General features: G+C 34.4%; 1 pseudogene; it reads right to left on the reverse strand.

Moving 5' to 3' along the window:
• The window catches only part of LOC118616999, a 175907-nt pseudogene that overhangs the window by 81897 nt on the left and 74444 nt on the right, over positions 1-19566 (reverse strand).

Consider the following 19566-nt stretch of genomic DNA (forward strand, 5'->3'; position numbering starts at 1 on the left):
GGAAGACAAGTTCAGTTGATCTCAGTCTTTCAGCCATACCATTAAAATAATAGCTCACCTGCTGGTACCAGGTGGTTCTAATCAATGCCATTAATTGATAGTCCTTTAAATATCAGCCAAGTTCTAGTTGAAATCATGGCCACAAATATCATGAATTATAAATAAATGGTTGTTATGTTAAGCCATTAATTGGTGAACTAGTTTGTTACACAGCAATAGGTAACTGGCACAACAAGTGTTTCCAAAAGGGAAGTCTAATGGAACATGTGCAGGATTAAAAGGAGTTATAAAGGTAGAGGGAAAAACATTTAATTATTCAGAGGGATTATAGCATAATAAACAAAAGAGAAATTTCCAGTGAAAAGAACCAGTGGGTTAGGTTGTTGAAGTATGGAGTGCTAAATCATGAAAACTCCAATTACGGACTATTAATAAAAACTGAAGGAATAAAAGAGAGGCCCCTGTGGAAAACAGTATAGAGTTGCTACAAAAAATTAAAAATGGAACTGCCTTGTAACCCAGCAATTCCATTTCTAGGCACTATATCTAAAAACCTGAAACACTAATATGAAAGAATATATGCACTCCTGTGTTCATTGCAGCATTATTTACAATAGCCAAGATTGAGAAGCATCCCAAGTGGCCATTTGTAAACAAGTAGATAAAAAAGCTGTGGTACAACCCGGCCAGTATGGCTCAGTTGGTTGAATGTTTTCCCATGCACCAAGAGGTCACCAGTTCAATTCCCAGTCTGGGTACATGCTTGGGTTGCAGGAGGCAGCCAATCAATGTTTCTCTCTCATCAATATTTCTCTCTCTCCTTCTCCCTAAAAAATAAATAAAAACATAGTTTCTAAAAAGCTGGGGTACAATTACATAATGGAATACTACTTGATTGCAGAAAAGAAAGAACTTTTACCTTTTATGACAGCTTGGATGGACCTGGAGAATACTACGCTAAGTGAAATAAGCCAGTCAGAGAAAGGCAAGTGCCATGTGATTTCACTTATATGTAGAATCTAATGAACACAATAAACTAACAAGCAAAATAGAAACAGACCCATACATACAGAGAACAGACTGATAGTTATCAGAGGGGAGGGGGTTGGAGGCTCAGTGAAAGAGGTGAAGAGATTAAGCAAAAAAATAAAAATAAAAACTCATAGATGCAGACAACAGTATGGTAAAAGGGAGTGGGAGGAGGTAGAAGAGGGTAAAGTGGGGATGAATGATGATGGAAGGAGACTTGATTTGGGGTGATGAACACACAATACAATATACAGATAATCTATTGTAGAATTAGAATTGGACACCTGAAACCTATGTAACTTTATTAACCAATGTCATCCCAATAAATTCAGTATGTATGTGTATATATATATATATATATATATATATATATATATATATATATAAAGGAGAGGCCCAAAGAGTCTACATTAAAACTTACAGCTAGCTTCAAACTTTTGGGGTTGGGTGAGGAAGCAATGTTTTAGGGACATTCAGACAGCTGGGGTCATGTTAAAATTATTTTTTGTGTGGCTTGCAGTAAGATCAGTGAAGCACACTGATCCAGGAGTATTTTGTGGCAATTTTGAGCAGGGATGTGGAGTAAACTCGAAACCATAAATGAAGAATATTGTAAATAGGGGCCATACATTTAAAGGTGAGGCAAACATTAGTGGAAAGATCATGTTTTAAGCCAAGAGAGTTTTCCTAATTCCAGAAAATATTGTATTTGTAGAGGTGTGATAAAATTCCCTTGTTAATCATGGAGATGTAAGAACTAGGATCATAGTAAACATCAAATACTCTTGCAAAAACCAGGTTTTCCTTAATACATTCTTGATTTATATTATAGAAAATTTGAAAGTAGGCAGTGTGCTATAGAAGTCTAAAAGAGGTGGTATCTCAGATTGCTATGTCTTTGAAATGACCATTATTGTAGAGTATCTTACTTACTGGTGATTGATATAGGTGATGCCTTTTACCTTCATTTCTCTATCAGAAGTCAGTCAATTCCACTTCACTTTTGACCTACAGTACTGCTAGAAATTATTACAATTCACTGGCTTACTACCATAATATAGTACAGAGGGCTCGTGAGACTTTTATTCTCTTACCTCTTTAATAGTATTTCCTGATAGAAGAAAAGGATATAACTAAACTCTTGAGTTGTATATACTTGCTCAGCCATACTTCTTGTTAAAATATTGAAATATTTTAGTATTAACTCCAAGCCATGTGACCCCTGTCAAAGAACTGTACCCCTATCCAGGAATGTAATTAATACCAGGCATCTCTAGAACCCTGCTCTATCTCTATGGCTTGTCGCCCTATTGTTTGCCAGTACCTATGTGGGTTTCAAAATACTTTTAATATCTCCAGATTTCAATGTCTCTGGAAATCTGTGGAGATAATGCTAGCAAATTCCTCTGAACAATCCTAATTTGGAAGATAAAATTGGAATCTATGAACTATGGGGGAGATGTAATTTGACCAATTTTGAGTCAATTTCTTAATAAAAAAAGCATTATTTTAAGTTTTCATAAGTGACAGCAAGATTGGTTTTTAAAATGTAATAAATTTAGTTTTTATCTTAGAATGAAATCATTTGCGTGTTGCTTATTTCTTTTAATTTTCATGTTGCTATTATTGACATATTTTACTTTTATGACTAGACAATTTAAATGTCAATTCAAATTAGTAGAGATGGAAACATAATTACTGTATTTAGCCTCACTGTATTTCATCATCTGGAATGCTATCATTTGAATTAGAGCAAAATTTATTGAATATATAAACTTTAACCTTTTTGTATTAATATTTGCTGGATTGATTTGTGCTGAATTCGAACTGAAAAGTTATCAATAAGAATAAAACTACACCACCAACTTACAGCATACAAAAGAATAAACTCAAAATGGATAAAGACTTAAATGTGACTCATGAATCCATAAAAATCCTAGAAGAAAATGTAGGCAACAAGATTTCAGACATCACATGCAGCAGAATTTTCACTGAAACAAAGCGTAAGGCAAGAGAAACAAAAGAAAAAATGAATACATGGAACTACCTCAAACTAAAAAGCTTCTGCACAGCAAAAGACACAAGCATCGAAATGGAAAGGGAACCCACTCTATGGGAGAGCATAATTGCCAACAATACATAAGATAAGGGGTTAGTTTCCAAAATACATAGAGTGTTCATACAACTCAATAAATGGAAGACAAAGAACCCCATTAAAAAATGGGCACAGGACCTAAATGGACACCTCTCTAAACAGGACATACAAATGGCCAAAAGACATAAAAAAATGCTCAATGTCACTAATTATCAGAGAGATGCAAATTAAAATGATTGTGAGGCACCACCTCACACCTACCAGAATGACTGCCATCAACAAATCATCACATACAAATGGCCAAGAGACATATGAAGAAATGGTCAACGTCACTAATCATCAGAGAGATACAAATTAAAACAACTATGAGGTATCATCTCACATCTGCCAGAATGGCTTCCAGCAACAAATTATCAAACACCAAGTACTGGTGAGGGTGTGGAGAAAAGGGGACTGTAGTACACTGCTGGTGGGGATGCAGACTGGTGCAGCCACTATGGAAAACAATATGGTGTTTCCTGAAGATATTAAAAATTGAACTGCCATTTGACCCAGTGATCCCACTTCTAGAAATATATCCTAACAAGCCTGAAACACCAATCAGAAGGAATATATGTACCCCTATGTTCATAGCAGCACTATTTACAATAGCTAAGATCTGGAAATAGCCCAAGTGTCCATCAATAGATGAGTGGATAAAAAAGCAGTGGCACATATGTACAATACTGTGCAGCTGTAAGAAAGAGAGATCTCTTATCCTTTGAGATGACATGGAGGGACCTGAAGAGCATTATGCTAAGTGAAATAAGCCAATCAGAGAAAGACAAATACCACATGATTTCACTTATTTGTGGAATCTAATGAACAAAATAAGCTGATGAAAAAAATAGGCCCAGAGGCATTGAAAGGAGTAGGGTTCACACTGACAAACCTCAGGGGAGGGAGGGCAAGGGAGATAGATGAGATAAACCAAGGAACTTATATGCATGTGTGCATAACCAATGGACATGGACAGCAGTGCTTGGCTGGGAGGGGGTGGGGGATAGGGAAGAGGGGGTCTGGGAGGAAAAAGAAGAAAATAAATGAATTAAAACTAAAAAGAAGAAAAGTTATCAATAATAACAAACAAAGTACTTTCTTAAATTATACTTACACTATAATTATTTGTAAATACCTAGTAAGTTGTAAGAGAATCATTATAACTTTATAGCAAGAGTAATTCTTATTCAAATATATTCATTTGATTGAAACTAATGACAAAAACATTAATTCATAAAACTTTTACTCCAAGGCAAAAATTCCCAACAATTCTTTATTCTAAATGATACAATATCCACAAATAATATGTACATGTAAAGAAAAACAATTTTAAAAATACTGATTTCTAAAAGGAAGAAAATATATACTAGTATCTCTGTAGATAACCTTTAATAAAAATTGACTTTCCTAGGAGATGAAAATGCCTATTCTTGTTTTTAATGTATTTTTATAGTTAGTTCACTTCATTGTTCACAGGTCTCATATTTTCAATTATGTTCATGATACTGATCTTAAGTAAATAATATGTTGTAACCACAGAAGAGTGTTAGAAAGTTATGATATTCTGAATTGAGAATATATTAGGTTTTTCTTCAAAACTTTAGGCAGAAAAAGATGTCAGAAGATCAAACACGAGAGAGATCTTGCAATAAAGATCACTAGAAAACTAATTTCTAATAAAATTCACTCAAGAACTATTCCTCAGGGCCCATTTATTCAAATGCCACAGGGGAAAAAAGTGATCATTTGGCTTGTTTGACTTTAATAGCAACCTTTGCTCGATATAGATTCAACCATAGAACGCACCATTGGATTTTGTCTATTTTCCAGTATCGCCTACTCAAAATTTAAGTATACATTGAAAGGGAGATATAAAGAATAACCAGTCTTCCAAAATTTGTTGTATCTAGGAAAATGTTGCTAACTTTTTAACAAATCTCCCTAAATTAGTATTGCAGTGAAAATTATAGCTATTGGAAACACTACATACGTTCCTATTATGAGGTAATTTTATTGTGTAGTTCTGGCATTTCACTCTTGTAGTATTTATTTATTTTAGAATACCTTCCTTACATATTTTAGAGTAATTTTGCCTTACCTTTTCTGTCTCTCTCTACTCCCTAATAAAAGTGTGGGTCCCTAACTTCAGGTTTATCTTTCTTATCATTTGAAATTACTTTCAGTGTGCAATCCCTCTTTTTAATATTGATTGTTTTGAACTGTGTGATCTACTTATTGAGAACTGGCAATATTAAATGACCTCCATACATATATTAATAAGTTCAATCCTCAAGTTTTCTTCTTGACAACTGAAAGCACAATTTAATATTTATTTGATTTTTTTGTCAACTGTATTGATTAGGTATATATCACTAGATTATAGAATGATTTTCACAGTTTCAGTCATCACTTTGACACCCATTCAGAAATAAGTGATATCATTTTCTATGTTAGACTATTTTTGCATAAGAGCTAATAATTTATGTTAAATGTGCATCTATAGTTTGTTTGTATTTTTAAAGGAAAATAAACCCTTCTATAAAGTAAAACAATCAAAAGAATAACAAAAATCACACTAGAAAAAATAAATCCTAATTTCAAAACCTCCATGACCAATGTAAATTGATTGCTCTATATCTACATCATTCAAATGTAATAGCTCTCTATATGTGACAATTTCATGTTAATAAAAATTAAATATAATTAAAAATTAAATTTGTCAGTCATATTTTCTGTTTTTCAAATGCTTACTAGTCACAAGTGGCTACTTGGCTACTATTTTGGGTAGAGCAGAGTTAGGACATTTACATCATTTCAGGAAGTTCTATTGGCAAACACTATAAAAGCATTGTTATCTGAATATTGGATGCAGTATCAAGTTTGGAGTAGTAGGTAATTTTTAAAAGAATGGCAATATTAATAAGTAAATAATTTATAATTTATCCTACTTTTTATTTTATAGTTGTAGCTTTACAGAAAAGTTGCAAAGATAGTACAGAGAACTGCCATGTATGCCACACTCAGTTTTTCATATTATTAATATGTTGTATTAGTCTGGTACATTTGTCACAATTAATGAACTAGTATACATTATTTTTAATAATATTTAATAATAGAGTGAATTTTATCCTTTACTCAGATTTTCCTAGATTTACCTAATATCCTTCTTCCATTCCTGTATCCCATCCAGGATCTTACAGTGCATTTAGTCATCACATCTCCTTAGGTCCTTGAGAATTTGTGTACTGGATCCTGGACATTTATAAGGGATACATCTGACCTCATGAATATCAAACACATCGAATAGGAAGCATTTGCATTAATCTCTTCCATTTTTCTTGGATTAAAGTTGTATTGAGACTAATTTATTTATTAAATTATTTAATAAATATTTATTGAGTCCCTAATATTCACCAGATACTCTTCTAGGTTTTGTTAATATATAATTTCTTTAAAGATAGTAATGCCCACTCTCATAGAATTTACATAATAGTAGGGTGTGCAGACAATAAATAATTCAGTGTATCTGATGGTGTTAAATGTTATAAATAACTTAAGTCACAGAACAGAGGTAGGGAGTTTTGAGTTGCTGTTTAAAATAGTGTATGTAGAGTTAACATTTGTGCAGAGAATTTGTGAAAGTGATAAAGGAAACCAGGGAATATCTGGAGAAAGCATTTGAAGTATAAATTTGCCAAATGTCACATTTGAGATGCGACAGTCATATGAAGAGCAGAATAGCCTAAGAATTTTTTTCATGGTGAATTTGAGATGTCCATAAGTGTGCTAGACAATCAGTTGTACATATTCATTAAATTCAAGAAGAGTAATTAGAAACTCAGAATAGATAGTGCTTTCAGGAAGTCTGACTGTAATAGAGGATTAATAAACTCTAGCTCATAGGGTTTTTATGAGTATTAAGGGTTCTTGGGAGAGTTGTAGATAATTGGGTGAGTCATCTATGTATATATTTTATATCACTAAATATTATGACTGAGTTAAGCAATTTTAAAGTAATCTAAAATTTAAATTATGGGGAGGAGGGAGGAAAATTATTTGCACATAATAATGAAGTATAAGTATGACCATTCTTTCAAAATAATTTAACTTGATAGGGTCCCTGGGATTCACAAGACAGAGCCAGTTCTTGGTTAAAAGTAAGAAGGAGAATAAATATATCAAAGATGAAAATGGAAGTGATTCTGGTGATGAAAGATTGTGAGTTACAGAAGAAAGTGTGATAAGAGAAGAAGTTTGGAAGTGAGATTGGAAGTCAAAGCTGCATGGACCTGGTCCCCTTGGGGCCACTGACTAGACTAATGGGCATAAAGAGGAAAGTTTTCATGATCACAAAATGAGTGGTCAATATGGGACTGAAATAGTGGTTGTTGATGGGAGGAAAGGAAATAAGTTGACAGGTAAAAGCAGACCTCATACCCCTCATCATTTCTGCTGCTGTAGGAATGGAGCCAGACAATAGCTGTCTTACTCAAAGTAAGTAGATTACTGGGGCTTTGCTCCTGCTTGGTTATTGGGATATGGGAGCCAGAGTAAGTGCGGTGAGTGCATCAGAATAGGTTTCTTCTTCACCTAGGAATACATAAAATTGTGGAGTTGGCTATTAATAAATAAACAGGGCCAATCACAAACATACAGGAGCTCATGTGTGCTGTAAGAAGCATATCTGAATCCAGCATGCTAACTACCCCCTCAGAGGTCACCAGATAAATGTTTATTATACAGATAATGTTATTTCCCAGTCCTTGTGGGTAAGGGGAATATTACAATGGTGATAGAGACATCTTATTCTCACAAGAAAATCAGTCAAATAGAAAGAAATCTATATTTTCCAGAAAGCTGTACATGGTAGGTAGTATTTGTCAGGTTTGGGATGTATATACCAAGAAGGAAGAAGAGGGAGGCTTGTATTTGTTGCAAAGTGGCAATAATTGAACTGCACTGATATAAGTGAGAAATAGCAATTTTAGTACTTTCTCTAAGTTGCTGTAAGAAATACTGGAAAGAAAGATTAAATGTTTCATTTGATAGGTAACGAACCCTGAAAACTCTACTCTTTCAATGAAAACCATTGTAAAGATCTATATTATTAAAAACTTTCAGAATTTTGACATTATTCAAGATTTTGCTTTTTAATGATGGCATCCAGCTCTTTGTGCATAATGCTGAAAAACTTATTTAGATATATTCAATATATTATCTACTTCAAGGGAGAAATTCCTGTTTCTTTTTTTTTTTTATTTCTCCCTAGAATCCATGTGCTTATCAGAGTGTGCTAGCACACAGGAGAATTCTATTAATATTTTTGAATGAATAGATAAATGGTTAGATGGCTCCCTCCTACCCTCTAGCCTCCATTAAAAATACTTGCTCCCTAAACAAAACTCACAAATTGTAATAGAACTTTCAGGGTTTTACATAAAGTTAAAATAGGAAACTATACATCCAATAAAAAAGTGGACCACTGATAAAAGTTTGGATCAAATAGTAGTTATTAAAATTTCACTGAGAAAAGAGGACTATTTAAAATTCTAAAGTGTGCTAATGATAACTCTATTTGTCTTGTTTTGCTTATTTAAAAGTAATTTATCATGTTAAAAAGGTATTTCATTCAAAGGCATCTTGGAAATAGCATTTCATAGGAAAAAGAAAGTCGGGTTCTAAAGTCTGATAGTATTTATTGCATCTGTGGATTTGCGGATATTATTTTTGAAGATGAGAATCATCACAGCACAATGTTATAATTGTGGTATTTCTTGAGGGATGCTTGATGATCCATATTTGCTGTGTCAGTGTAGAGCTGTAATGGGCTCCTTCTTGCTCACCATAGGCCAGATGACTTAAACATTTTTGCATCATAACCTGAGTTGAAATACTCAGCAGTCATAACTTTTAAAAAGACACACTAAATTCTAATGCAATGTTTTGTGGTTTTTCTTAAAACAAACAAACAAACAAACAAAAGAAAACAACTTTGGAAACAGAACATAAAATCAGAAGCATCAGTCTATGTTCCGCTTTGATAATGTTTATTAGGCACTCTCAATCAAAATGTACACACAATGATTCAGAAATTTTCTTGACAAAGAAAACCCTTTTGAAGTGTTAATTTCAAGGCAGTGCATTCAATAAGTAGTATATATATGTGAAGGTTAATAAGGAAGTATAAATTATATTCACCATTCTTAATTGGTGCTGGTAGCAAGAGAAATAGAAGCTTAAGATATCTAATACAATGGCTAATGAGGCATTTAAGCAGAAATTTTATAGAACTTTATAGAGTCCTAGGAATCAACCTAGATTTCTGTATCACTTCTATTAAAAGTAAAGAGAAATTTACATTGAATAGACTAATAAGCAAATAAAGAGATTACTCTCTATTAAATGTATATATTTGGCTACTGTTTATCATTGAAGATGTGCCAGTGTTTGTTTTTATTGCTTTCACCATATTTTTAAAGGAATATAGCTTCAGAATAGAGAATTTCTTGCCAGAGACTAATTGAAATAAACTATACAGCTACATTTAAGTAATTAATTATCAGATATGCTTTTAAAGCTTTTGAATAATTCTAGGTATCCTCCACATGTGAATGAAAAATTCTTGTCTCAACAAACCTTAACCTAGACATTTCAAAAGGTTGTGCCATTTTCTCAGGAAGAAAAATAATTAAAGCAATAAATAAACATCTGAGTCATAGAGAGGTCTGTGTGTCATTTATGTTTTCTTTTTGTGCTTGTTTGTATTTATCAGATTTTTAAACCTTATAATGAGTTATTTTAATACGAAAGGAAATTTTTATGTATAAATAAATAAATACTTGTTGTTCAAGAAAGAACATAGCCCTAGCCGGTTTGGCTCAGCGTTGGCCTGCAGTCCAGAGAGACCTGGGTTCGGTTCCCGCTAAGGGCACCTACCTTGGTTGCAGTTTGTCCCGGCCCTGGTTGGTCCTGCGCGTGGTAGCCACTCGAAGTGTCCTCTCTCTCTCTCTCCCTCCCACTCTATCTGAACAACAACAACAACAAAAAACAACAACAACAACATCAAAACAACAACAATGGAAGAATGTCCTCGGATGAGGATAAAAAAAAGAAAGAATATAAATGTTCTTTATGAAGTTAAACTAAAATTTTTAGCTTACTTTTCTACTGCATAAGACTTTACCAATTTTTTTTTCCAACAGAGCATAACAAAATCCATTTAATTAATTTTTTTCCTCTATAATTCTTCTCTAAATAAAAATAGATAGTTTTGGCTACTGATCTTGGGAACAATGCATGATTTGAAGGAACAGATTAGGGTTATGTTGCTATGGTGATTTTATTATCCACATAAGCACTGTATGCATATATATAATACATTTTATTTTTATTTTTAAATTACAGTTTACATTCAATATTATTTTGTATTAGTTTCAGGTGTGTATCACAGTAGTTAGACAATCATATAATTTAAAAAGTATTTCTTCTGATATTTCTATTCCCCATCCACCTGGCACCGTACATAGTTATCACAATATTATTGACTATATTCCTATGCTGTTCTTTACATCCCCATCACTATTTTGTAACTACCAATTTCTACTTATTAATCCCTTCACCCTTTAAGCAAGTGTTTTGTTGTATAGTCTTAGAAAAGCCCTAATTGAGCTCTAACTAGTAGTACTCAGCAGACTGCCTAATATACTTAGGCTGATGGAATGAGTTTGGCAAGTAGTTTAAATCTTCTGATTCTAAGAGAAGTGGTTTTTGATTTAAGAGAAAAAACATATACTGTCCTTTGCATGTTTATAACAGAGAGGAAAGAAAAGATTTTATGTGCTTGAGGGAAAGTTGGAAAATATTCAGTAAAACCTCTATTTATAGATGAGAAAATTGAGTCAAAGAGACTTAACCAAATAATTTGAACTCAAGCAAGTGTATTAATTCAAATTCTCTGGGTTACACAAATAATGAAACTCAGACCACCTTAAACTGAAATAAGCAATACATTGGAAGGATACTAGAGAATCACAGAAATAAAAGGAGCATTGAAAAACTAGTGCAGCATGAAAGACCTTTCTGGAGTATGGTGGACTAATTCAACACATTTTTAAGAAATCCTCATGTTTTTCCCAATAATTATAGGATAAAAATTTCAAATTTTCAAAACAGTATTAAGAGAGATTAAAGATTTATTTTGGAGATACATTATCTTTATGCCATTGTCATTTTATATATAAATATAGTTTATCACTCCATTTTTTTCTTATTTACTGAACTCTTTATGCATATCAGTTATTTTCTGAAAATAATTTTATTTATAAAGATATTAAATATTTTCAGTTAGATTCATTCGTATATACCATATGGGTTACTGTTTCTGTGAATTGAGTTTCAAAATTAGTTTTGCTAAGCATAAAAACTATTGATTCTTATATTGATTTTATATATTTTAATTTTGCTTACTCACCTTATTATCTTGTCAGTAGAGTCTATTGTGTTTTCCATATAAACATTCATTACAGAAAACTATGACAAGATTTAAAATGATTCTTTTCCCATTTCTGTATGCTTCAGTCCTTTTCTACGTTTGCTGGCTTGGATGAGACTTCTGGTAAATATCCTGCTTCATAGTATCCATGATAGTGGGTAATTTTATTTTGTTTTTCACTTTGAGATAATATTTTCATAACTCTTTTATCACACTGATATTTGCTGCATATTTTTGATAGGTAGCTTTTATTAAGTTTTTTCTTATAATTCTGTTTTACTAAACACTTGTCACAAATAGACTTTATATTTTATCTAACAATTTTTCTTGTAGCTACTGCCAAATGATGTTTTTTACTATTAATTTGTATATATAATTTTATTTAACAATATATATGTATATATGTAAATCTCTCTCTCTCTCTCTCTCTCTCTCTCTCTCTCTCTCTCTCTCTATGCAATATGCAATTGGTTTACATGATTATGGAGGCTAAGTCCTAAGACCTGCAGGATGAGTGAGCATACTGGAGACTCAGGGTACCTTTGGTATAGTTCAAGTCCCAAGGCTAACAGGCTTAAAACCCAGGAAGAGGTGATATTTTAACTTAAGTTGAAGGCAGGTAAAAGCTAATGTCCCAGCTAAAGTCAGTCAGGCCTGAGGAATCCTGCCTTACTTGCAGTAGGGTCAGCCTTTTGTTCTATTTAGTTCTTCAAATAATTGGATAAAGGCCATCCACATTGGGGAGGGCAATCTGCTTTACTCAATCTATTAATTTAAATTTTAATCTCATACAAAAACACCCTCACAGTCACACTTAAAGTGATTTTTGACTAAATGTCTGACTACCTGGTGGCCTAATCAAGTTAACGTAGAAAATTATCCAGCACAAATGCCTTCCTCTATTACTACTATTGCATTAAACTAGATACATAAAAATATCTGTAATTCTCTTGCCTTTTAAAATAGTAAATCACTATTTTACATAAATTAGGGTTGAAACATTTCTTAAACTTTCAATATCACCTCTAAAAATAGTATGTAGTCATGGTGTTTTCATTATGAATAGATTTTTTATTAATGTTCCATTTTCTGTAATTTGTTTTTTGACTCTTCAGGTTTTCTTCCTCTACAAAAGTAAGTTAAATAATCTTCTAAAGAACTAGCATTTGATTTTATTGATAGTGTTGAGATAAGTTTGTAGACCCAAGATGGAGCTGCTCCTACCAGCGGTGCCATGTTAGCAGCCAAAACTCAGCGAACTTTTGTGTCCCTAGAAATGCAGCCAGCCAGTCCCTCAATGCCAAGCCAGCTCTGGGCCTTCGCACCCCAAACAAGGTTGACTATGTGGCCCCAGCCAATCATGCATTTTCTATTTGTCTTTTTCTTCCTCTTTATTCTTTACCCTGAAAAATCTTTCTGTCCCATTTTGCTGTCTCCTAAAGGAGACTGACACGTGGAGTATTAATTAAGTAAAGCTTCTTTGTATCACCTAAATTGTCATCTTTAATAAGGTTTAAGCAACAGTATCTATTCTTTTCTTGACGATTTCATCAGTTTCTACTTTTATTATTTCCATTTTTCTCCTTTCTTTGGTTTTCTGTGTTGTTTTTAAAATAACTCTTAACTTACTAGTTTAACATCTTTCTTCCCCCTCCCTAAGTATTAAGGCTTTTATACTCTAAGTACTCTTGCCGCATTTCTCAAGTTTTTATAGCCTTTCATTTTCATTCAGATTTGAATATTTAATGATTTACATTATGGTATTTCTGTGACTTTTGAATTATTTAGCATTATTTAGAAGTCTAGCTTAAAATTACAAACATAGAACTCTTTTTCTGTTATTTGTATGAGAGAAAGCGAAACTGCTGTACACAGAAGTCAGAATTTAGTGTTTCCACCAATGGCAGCTTTTTTCTTACTCAGTTGGGGTCAGTGAACTCTCCTCAACAAACTGATCATCTGAGAAATGCTTGTCCCATCTTTTGCCTAGGCTGTCCTTTAGGGCCAGATCCGAATCTATCTTCAGCCAGCGGAAACAATGGAAACATGGAGAAGTGTTCATGGCCAGGCCTGCATATAGCATTTGTTACTTATGCTCACATTTCATTGCAGACTAGCTAGATGCCTGGCTATAGCTTACTGCAAGGGTTAGGAATGTAGTTCATTTGGGCATCCAATGAAGGGAGAAAGATTTAAATGCAAGTCTAGCTAGCAGTATCCACTGCTGTGGCTTTTTGTTTTCTCCTTTTCTTCAGAGCATATGGTCTATATGATTTAAATAATTTGGTGCTTGTTCATTGTTTTGCAGTGTAATGAAGTTCAAAATATGTAAATGTTCTACACTTGTTTCTTGAAAAGAATACTATTATATTGCTACACAAGGTTCTTTATGCCTCTATGAAATGTAGTTTGTTTATTGTGTTATCTGAATCTTCTATGTGCTTAGTTAAAAAAATAAATCTCCCCAATGAATGTGAGTTTATTAATTTCTCCATGGTATTCTCTCAATATATACTTTTTATTAAACTTAGGTGTTAGGAACAAATGTGTTATATTTCATTTTGTCATTCTAAAACATACTTTTAATAGAAATTCATTAGCCTCTTTATCTCTATTTTACTTTGCTTAAATTCTCTTTTGTCAAATATCGATAATACTACATTAGATTTCTTTTGGTTAGTACTTGTGTGTTTTATATTTTCCTCCCTTTGCTTTCAAAATTTCAGGTTCATTATGTTGCTGTATTACATAGAAAACAGGTCTTTCTTTCAATACAATTTAAGGATTTAGGCTTTTTTCAAAGTCACTTTCATGAATTTAAGAAAACTTTTTGATTATTATTTCATGTGGACTATTGCCTACTATCTTATTATGTGCTTATTTTGTGTTTTCAAATATTATCATTTTTGGGTTACTTTCTTTTTGTTTTCCATTACAATGGTTGTCTTTTTTATTTATTTCATTCTTGCATTTGGATTTTGTGTCATTTACATTTCACATATGTTATTTTAATGTATATACTTACATTTTAATATGTTAACTTGCAAAATCTAAAATAAATTAATTTTGTGATCTCTCTTCAGCCAATAAAAGGGCATTACAGAACTTAAAATTTGTATCATGTTCCTTAAATGAAAAAGTGTCTACTGTTTGGTTTTCTCCTGTTTCTCACTGACAGCATTCTCATTTAAAAATCCTTAACATTACCTTTTATCATTTAATTATATAGTTTCTTCTTATTTTATTTAATAACACTTTTACAAATTTTTTTCAGATTATGGTTTTAGGAGGTTATGTCTTTATTCTGGGTATAATTTCTGTTTTGTTATATATATATCCTATCATAAGGGTTGTTACTTCATTTTTTTTGTTTTCTTTCAAGTGATTTCAGTGCTTCTGTATTTTGCAAGTGACCCTAAAGTTTAATTTTGTTTTTTTGGTTTTTTTTTAAGGGCCTTTGAGGGTTCCTGGCTCCAGCACTGTTTTTATATTTACTTTTCATATTATGATTCTGACAGTTGGCAGGTCACAGATTTCTTATTTCTCTGATGTCTCATTTCTTTTTTTTTCCCCTGCCATTTTTCTCCTCAGCACTTTTAACCAGTGAAAATAAGTTCTTTGGCAGTATCGAGAGAAAAGAATTTCAAATGGCATACACATGGAGAAGTTTAAACATGATGGCAAGATTGTATTTGTGGTTAGGGGTATTAACACAGTCTGGGAGACATAGAGGGTGGGCAGGCTCTGGAAGCAACTTCCAGGAGGCTTCTGCTAATTCTCTATTTATTTTCTTGGTTCATGGTAAAGAACAGCACCATTCAAACCATCCAACCCAATTCTGGACCTGAGTTGAGCCCTCCTCCCAGCAGATCCTTTTCCTGGACCTACTGGGTTTCCATGCCCTCCATCGAATCTGACTACCTTTCCAGTTTTTTCTAGACAAGGCCCTGCCCTTGAATGTTGTCACCCTGGCTCTCACTGCACGTGTCCAAAAGTTCTGTTACGTCACCTGGTTTCTACTGTGCATGTGCCCAGCAGAGGAATTTCCCCTCCTCCTCCTGGGAATTGGGTACTGGGCTGGCAGCAACCCTGCAGGGATTTTTCTGTCTGTTCTGAGGATTAGGTCTCCTGGCAGCAGTACCCTGGAGTGTGAATGAGTCTGTGTATGCTATAGTTTCCCAGCAAACTCAGTGGAATGCTGTCTTGATACCTGCTTCAGCTTCCCAGTTTATTAAGCTTATTATTTCATTTCCTTTTGCTTTCTTTCTTATATAAAACTAGCTGCCTATGCTAACACATTTAATTAGGCTAGTGGATCTTGAGGTTCTTACTATTTTTCCTTGAAAGCGTAGCCCATCCGTAATTCTGTCTTCATATGTAGCTATTAATTCTAGCTCCATTATTCACCCAGAACCAAGTTCATGTCTTCTGTAAACACATGGTGGTCATAAAACTGGGCAATGAGTGTGGGTTTGGGGTACCTGTCACTACTTGAGCCAGTTAAGCAAGGTTGAATAATACATGAGCATTTATTCCAGTATTTCTGGCAGTATGGGAGAGCAGTGGTCACCCTGCAAAATCTGCTCTGCCCTCCTCACTTGCCAGCCATTTCTAACATGGTTATAGGCAAGAGGGGAGGAATGTGGTCTGGGGGCTGCAGGGACTGGTTGCCAGCAAGTCGCCATCATGGGTCCAGTGTTCTAATAATCAGGTTGTTAATCTTTCCATGATGACAGGGAGTCCCCCTTGTCCTCAGATTAGGAGAATGGCAGTGTTCCTGAGGTAAACTCCCAAGGTGCACACCTCCCAGCAAGGGCAGAGTGGGCTTTTCTTGAATCAGAACAAAGCAATCATGATTAACATTGTAAAGGGTGATTAACATTTTTTCCAGCTATGGCTTGTGCCCCACTATGATTCATTTTCTTATTCTTCTAATATTTTCTATGACTGTGAATATTCTCTCTAAAAGGTCTGAGCTCACAACCAAGGCCAGTGTAGAGCAAAATAGCTCTATTGCATGTGCCTGGGTGCAGGCGGGCTGAGCCGAAAAGAGCTCTCAGCCCCAGTTTTTGTTGTTGTTGTTTGTTTGTTTTCTGCCTTATATAGGTACAAACTACAGAAACTACAAAATACAAACAAACAAACAAAAAACACATTCTCTTGGCACTGCTTTTTGGTGCCAGGGCTGATACAAGCTGTCTCAGAGGTAAGAGAGGAACCTGCTTCAGCAGAGGTCTGGGCCATCATTAATCTTTCTCTTTTTATGGTCCCTCCAAGTTTTCCAAGGCCACCATTAACCCCTTGTTTTTATATTTCCTCTGGGTTGCAGTCCCAGGGTTTTTTTGGAAAAGTGCTCGGGTGTTTACGTGCAGAAATAACTGGTCGGAATGGAGTTGAATTTTTTAGAACATTACTAACCCTTTCACTCTCCTGCCCCTTTCAGTCAGAACCAAAGTCCCCGCAGCCACTGGTTGTACCTAGGACGGAAACTCCTCAGGGTCTCTGTGGCACTTTGTTTACTGCTTTGTCTTTGAATTTCCACTTCATTTCTGGCATAAAAAAAATTTGTATTTTCTTCCGTTTGATAGTGGAGTCAGCTCCATCCAAGATATTTCTTCAAGTTCTACATTGATTTCGAAGGTAAAATAATAACTTTTGTGCTTTGATGTCATGTGGGGGCTTAAAAAATAACTTTCCTCCCACTTTCTAAGTTCTTCTATCTGGGATAATAATTAAAATAATAAAGACAGGTTAACTAGAGAAAATGCCCGAGATTTATTGTAAATGTACATGGGGGAGGTGGGTATTAGATTATGAGAGCCACAGTAGGTTGGTGCAGCTGAGGCTTCCGTGGCATTCTAAACAAGGAGAAGGCAGAGGGGGCAGGGGCCTGGATTTCAGAGGGAAAGTAGGTAATTTCACAGGTGGCCAAAAGAGTAGACATGTAGTAAACAAATTTTTGTTGGGCCATCATCCAGAAACAGTAGGACACAGACAGAGACAGGTTTTGCTAAGGTGACTATGCTAAGGTTCTCTTCCTGAAGCAGGTTTTTAAATCTGAATTTCTTTAGGCTGGAAGGAGTAAAGTCAAAAGTTCTTTTTGAGTCTTGTTTCTTAACAACAAGCGTAAAATCAGTATCCTAAATGGCACATTTTGAGGTAGCAAATCTTCGGTCTTCCTCAGCCATAAGCATTTCAATCTTTAACCTACTTGATCTAACCTCAGCTATGTATAAGCCTTTTAATCAAGTGTCTTACCACCATGGTTCTAAAAGTAGCTTAATATTAGAAGCATCCCCCCTCCTCCCTACTCCCTATTCTCATTTAATTGTCTAGCATGGAATGTGGAAACTGGTGTTTATTTAAAGTGCCTCATGAGTTTCTAATGTGATACCAGTTTTAGAATCAGTGAGTTTACCATTTTCAATCTTATATTGCTTGTGTATTATTTTTACAATGGGGATAATATCTAATTCTCAGTGTTATCATCATGAAGAAATTAAAGTATGTAGCAAAATTTGTTTGAAGACTATAAGGGGCCACATTCCAGTTTATTAGATATCATACCCTGAGGAGAAAGAAAAAACAAATTATTTGTCACTATGGGTTCTTTCTGTTGGATATTTCACTAATATGTGCTCCTCTAAACTTTGTATTCTTAAGTGCTCTGCTTTTAGTCAAATATTTTCCAACTTTTTCTCTTATAAACAGTGGCATAATAAATATCATTGTACTTGTATCCTTCAGTAGTTGTTTTATCAGACAGGGGACCTGGCCCTGAGGGTGTCTGCCCAGGGCTGGCTGGTAGTGTGTGGCTTCATAACTTCATGAAGGAAAGATTTTACAGTATGAGTTGAGGTGATTTTGAGAGTACATTTATAAAAGCTGGGGACAATGAAACAAGGAAGGGCTTAGCATAGAAGAAGCAACAGGAGAGATGGAGGCAGGGCCTTTGGAGACAGGTTCAGGATGTTAGCCTGGGACAAGCTGCTGCCCTTTGCTCTCCAGGTTGAAGTCTCAAGGGATACCTCAGAGTTTAGAAGATGTGTGCCTGTCGGGAGAAATAGGGGGAGGGAAAGGTGCTGGCATGCTCCCAAAAGGAGAACACGTGCTGGGTTCTTTGTCCTGATGGTTTTCATCTCTCTCCTTAGTGGGGGTTTCAGGGGAGGGTTTCAGCAGAATATTCATCAGTTTTCCAGGTGTGCCCTTTCAGCGTTGTGGTCTCTATTGATAAGTCAGCTCCAGGGCAGGGAGTCATTACCATTGCAGCTGGTATTGGTGTACCCCACCTGGTTTTGCTGCTTTTCTGGGCCTAGCGCTGAAATCCAGCTGAGGCCTAGATGTTATCTAGGGAGATGACCTTCTGTATCTGACTGTAAATTGCTTGGCCAGTTTGTTCAGCTATCTGTCTCAGTTTCCCCATGTTACTTGCCATGGAATTTTCCTAGCTTCTTACTATCATGCCTCAGTTGTGTATTTATACTTGTAATGATTTTTAGAGGTGTTACTGCTGTCAATGAATATTTAGTTTTTGAAATTTGAATATATACTGTCGATCAATTTCTTATCAACAATGAATATGAGTGATTATTTTACTTCAAACTCAACAGCACTGACTGTAATGAGATTTCAAAGATTAGAAATTCTAAAAGATGAGTCTTCAGTTTTTGCATTTTGTATTTCAGGTTAATGTTTTAAAGGAAAGACAGAAAAATTTTGGCTAATGAGATTCTTCTTTATCACTGATTCTGGCCAACTGTCTTTCAGGCAAAATGTTATTTGTCCTTTGCCTATATCTCTGGTCTAAGTTTTTCCTTTTTTTTTTCTTTCTGTTTTGCTCATTCAGTTCAGCCACAAAGATGTCTAGTTGTCCTGTATTAAAACCATTAAACTTGGCTGTTTTCTGCTAAAA

This window comes from Molossus molossus, unplaced genomic scaffold (genome assembly GCF_014108415.1).
Source record: "Molossus molossus isolate mMolMol1 unplaced genomic scaffold, mMolMol1.p scaffold_m16_p_5, whole genome shotgun sequence".
Lineage (NCBI taxonomy): Eukaryota > Metazoa > Chordata > Mammalia > Chiroptera > Molossidae > Molossus > Molossus molossus.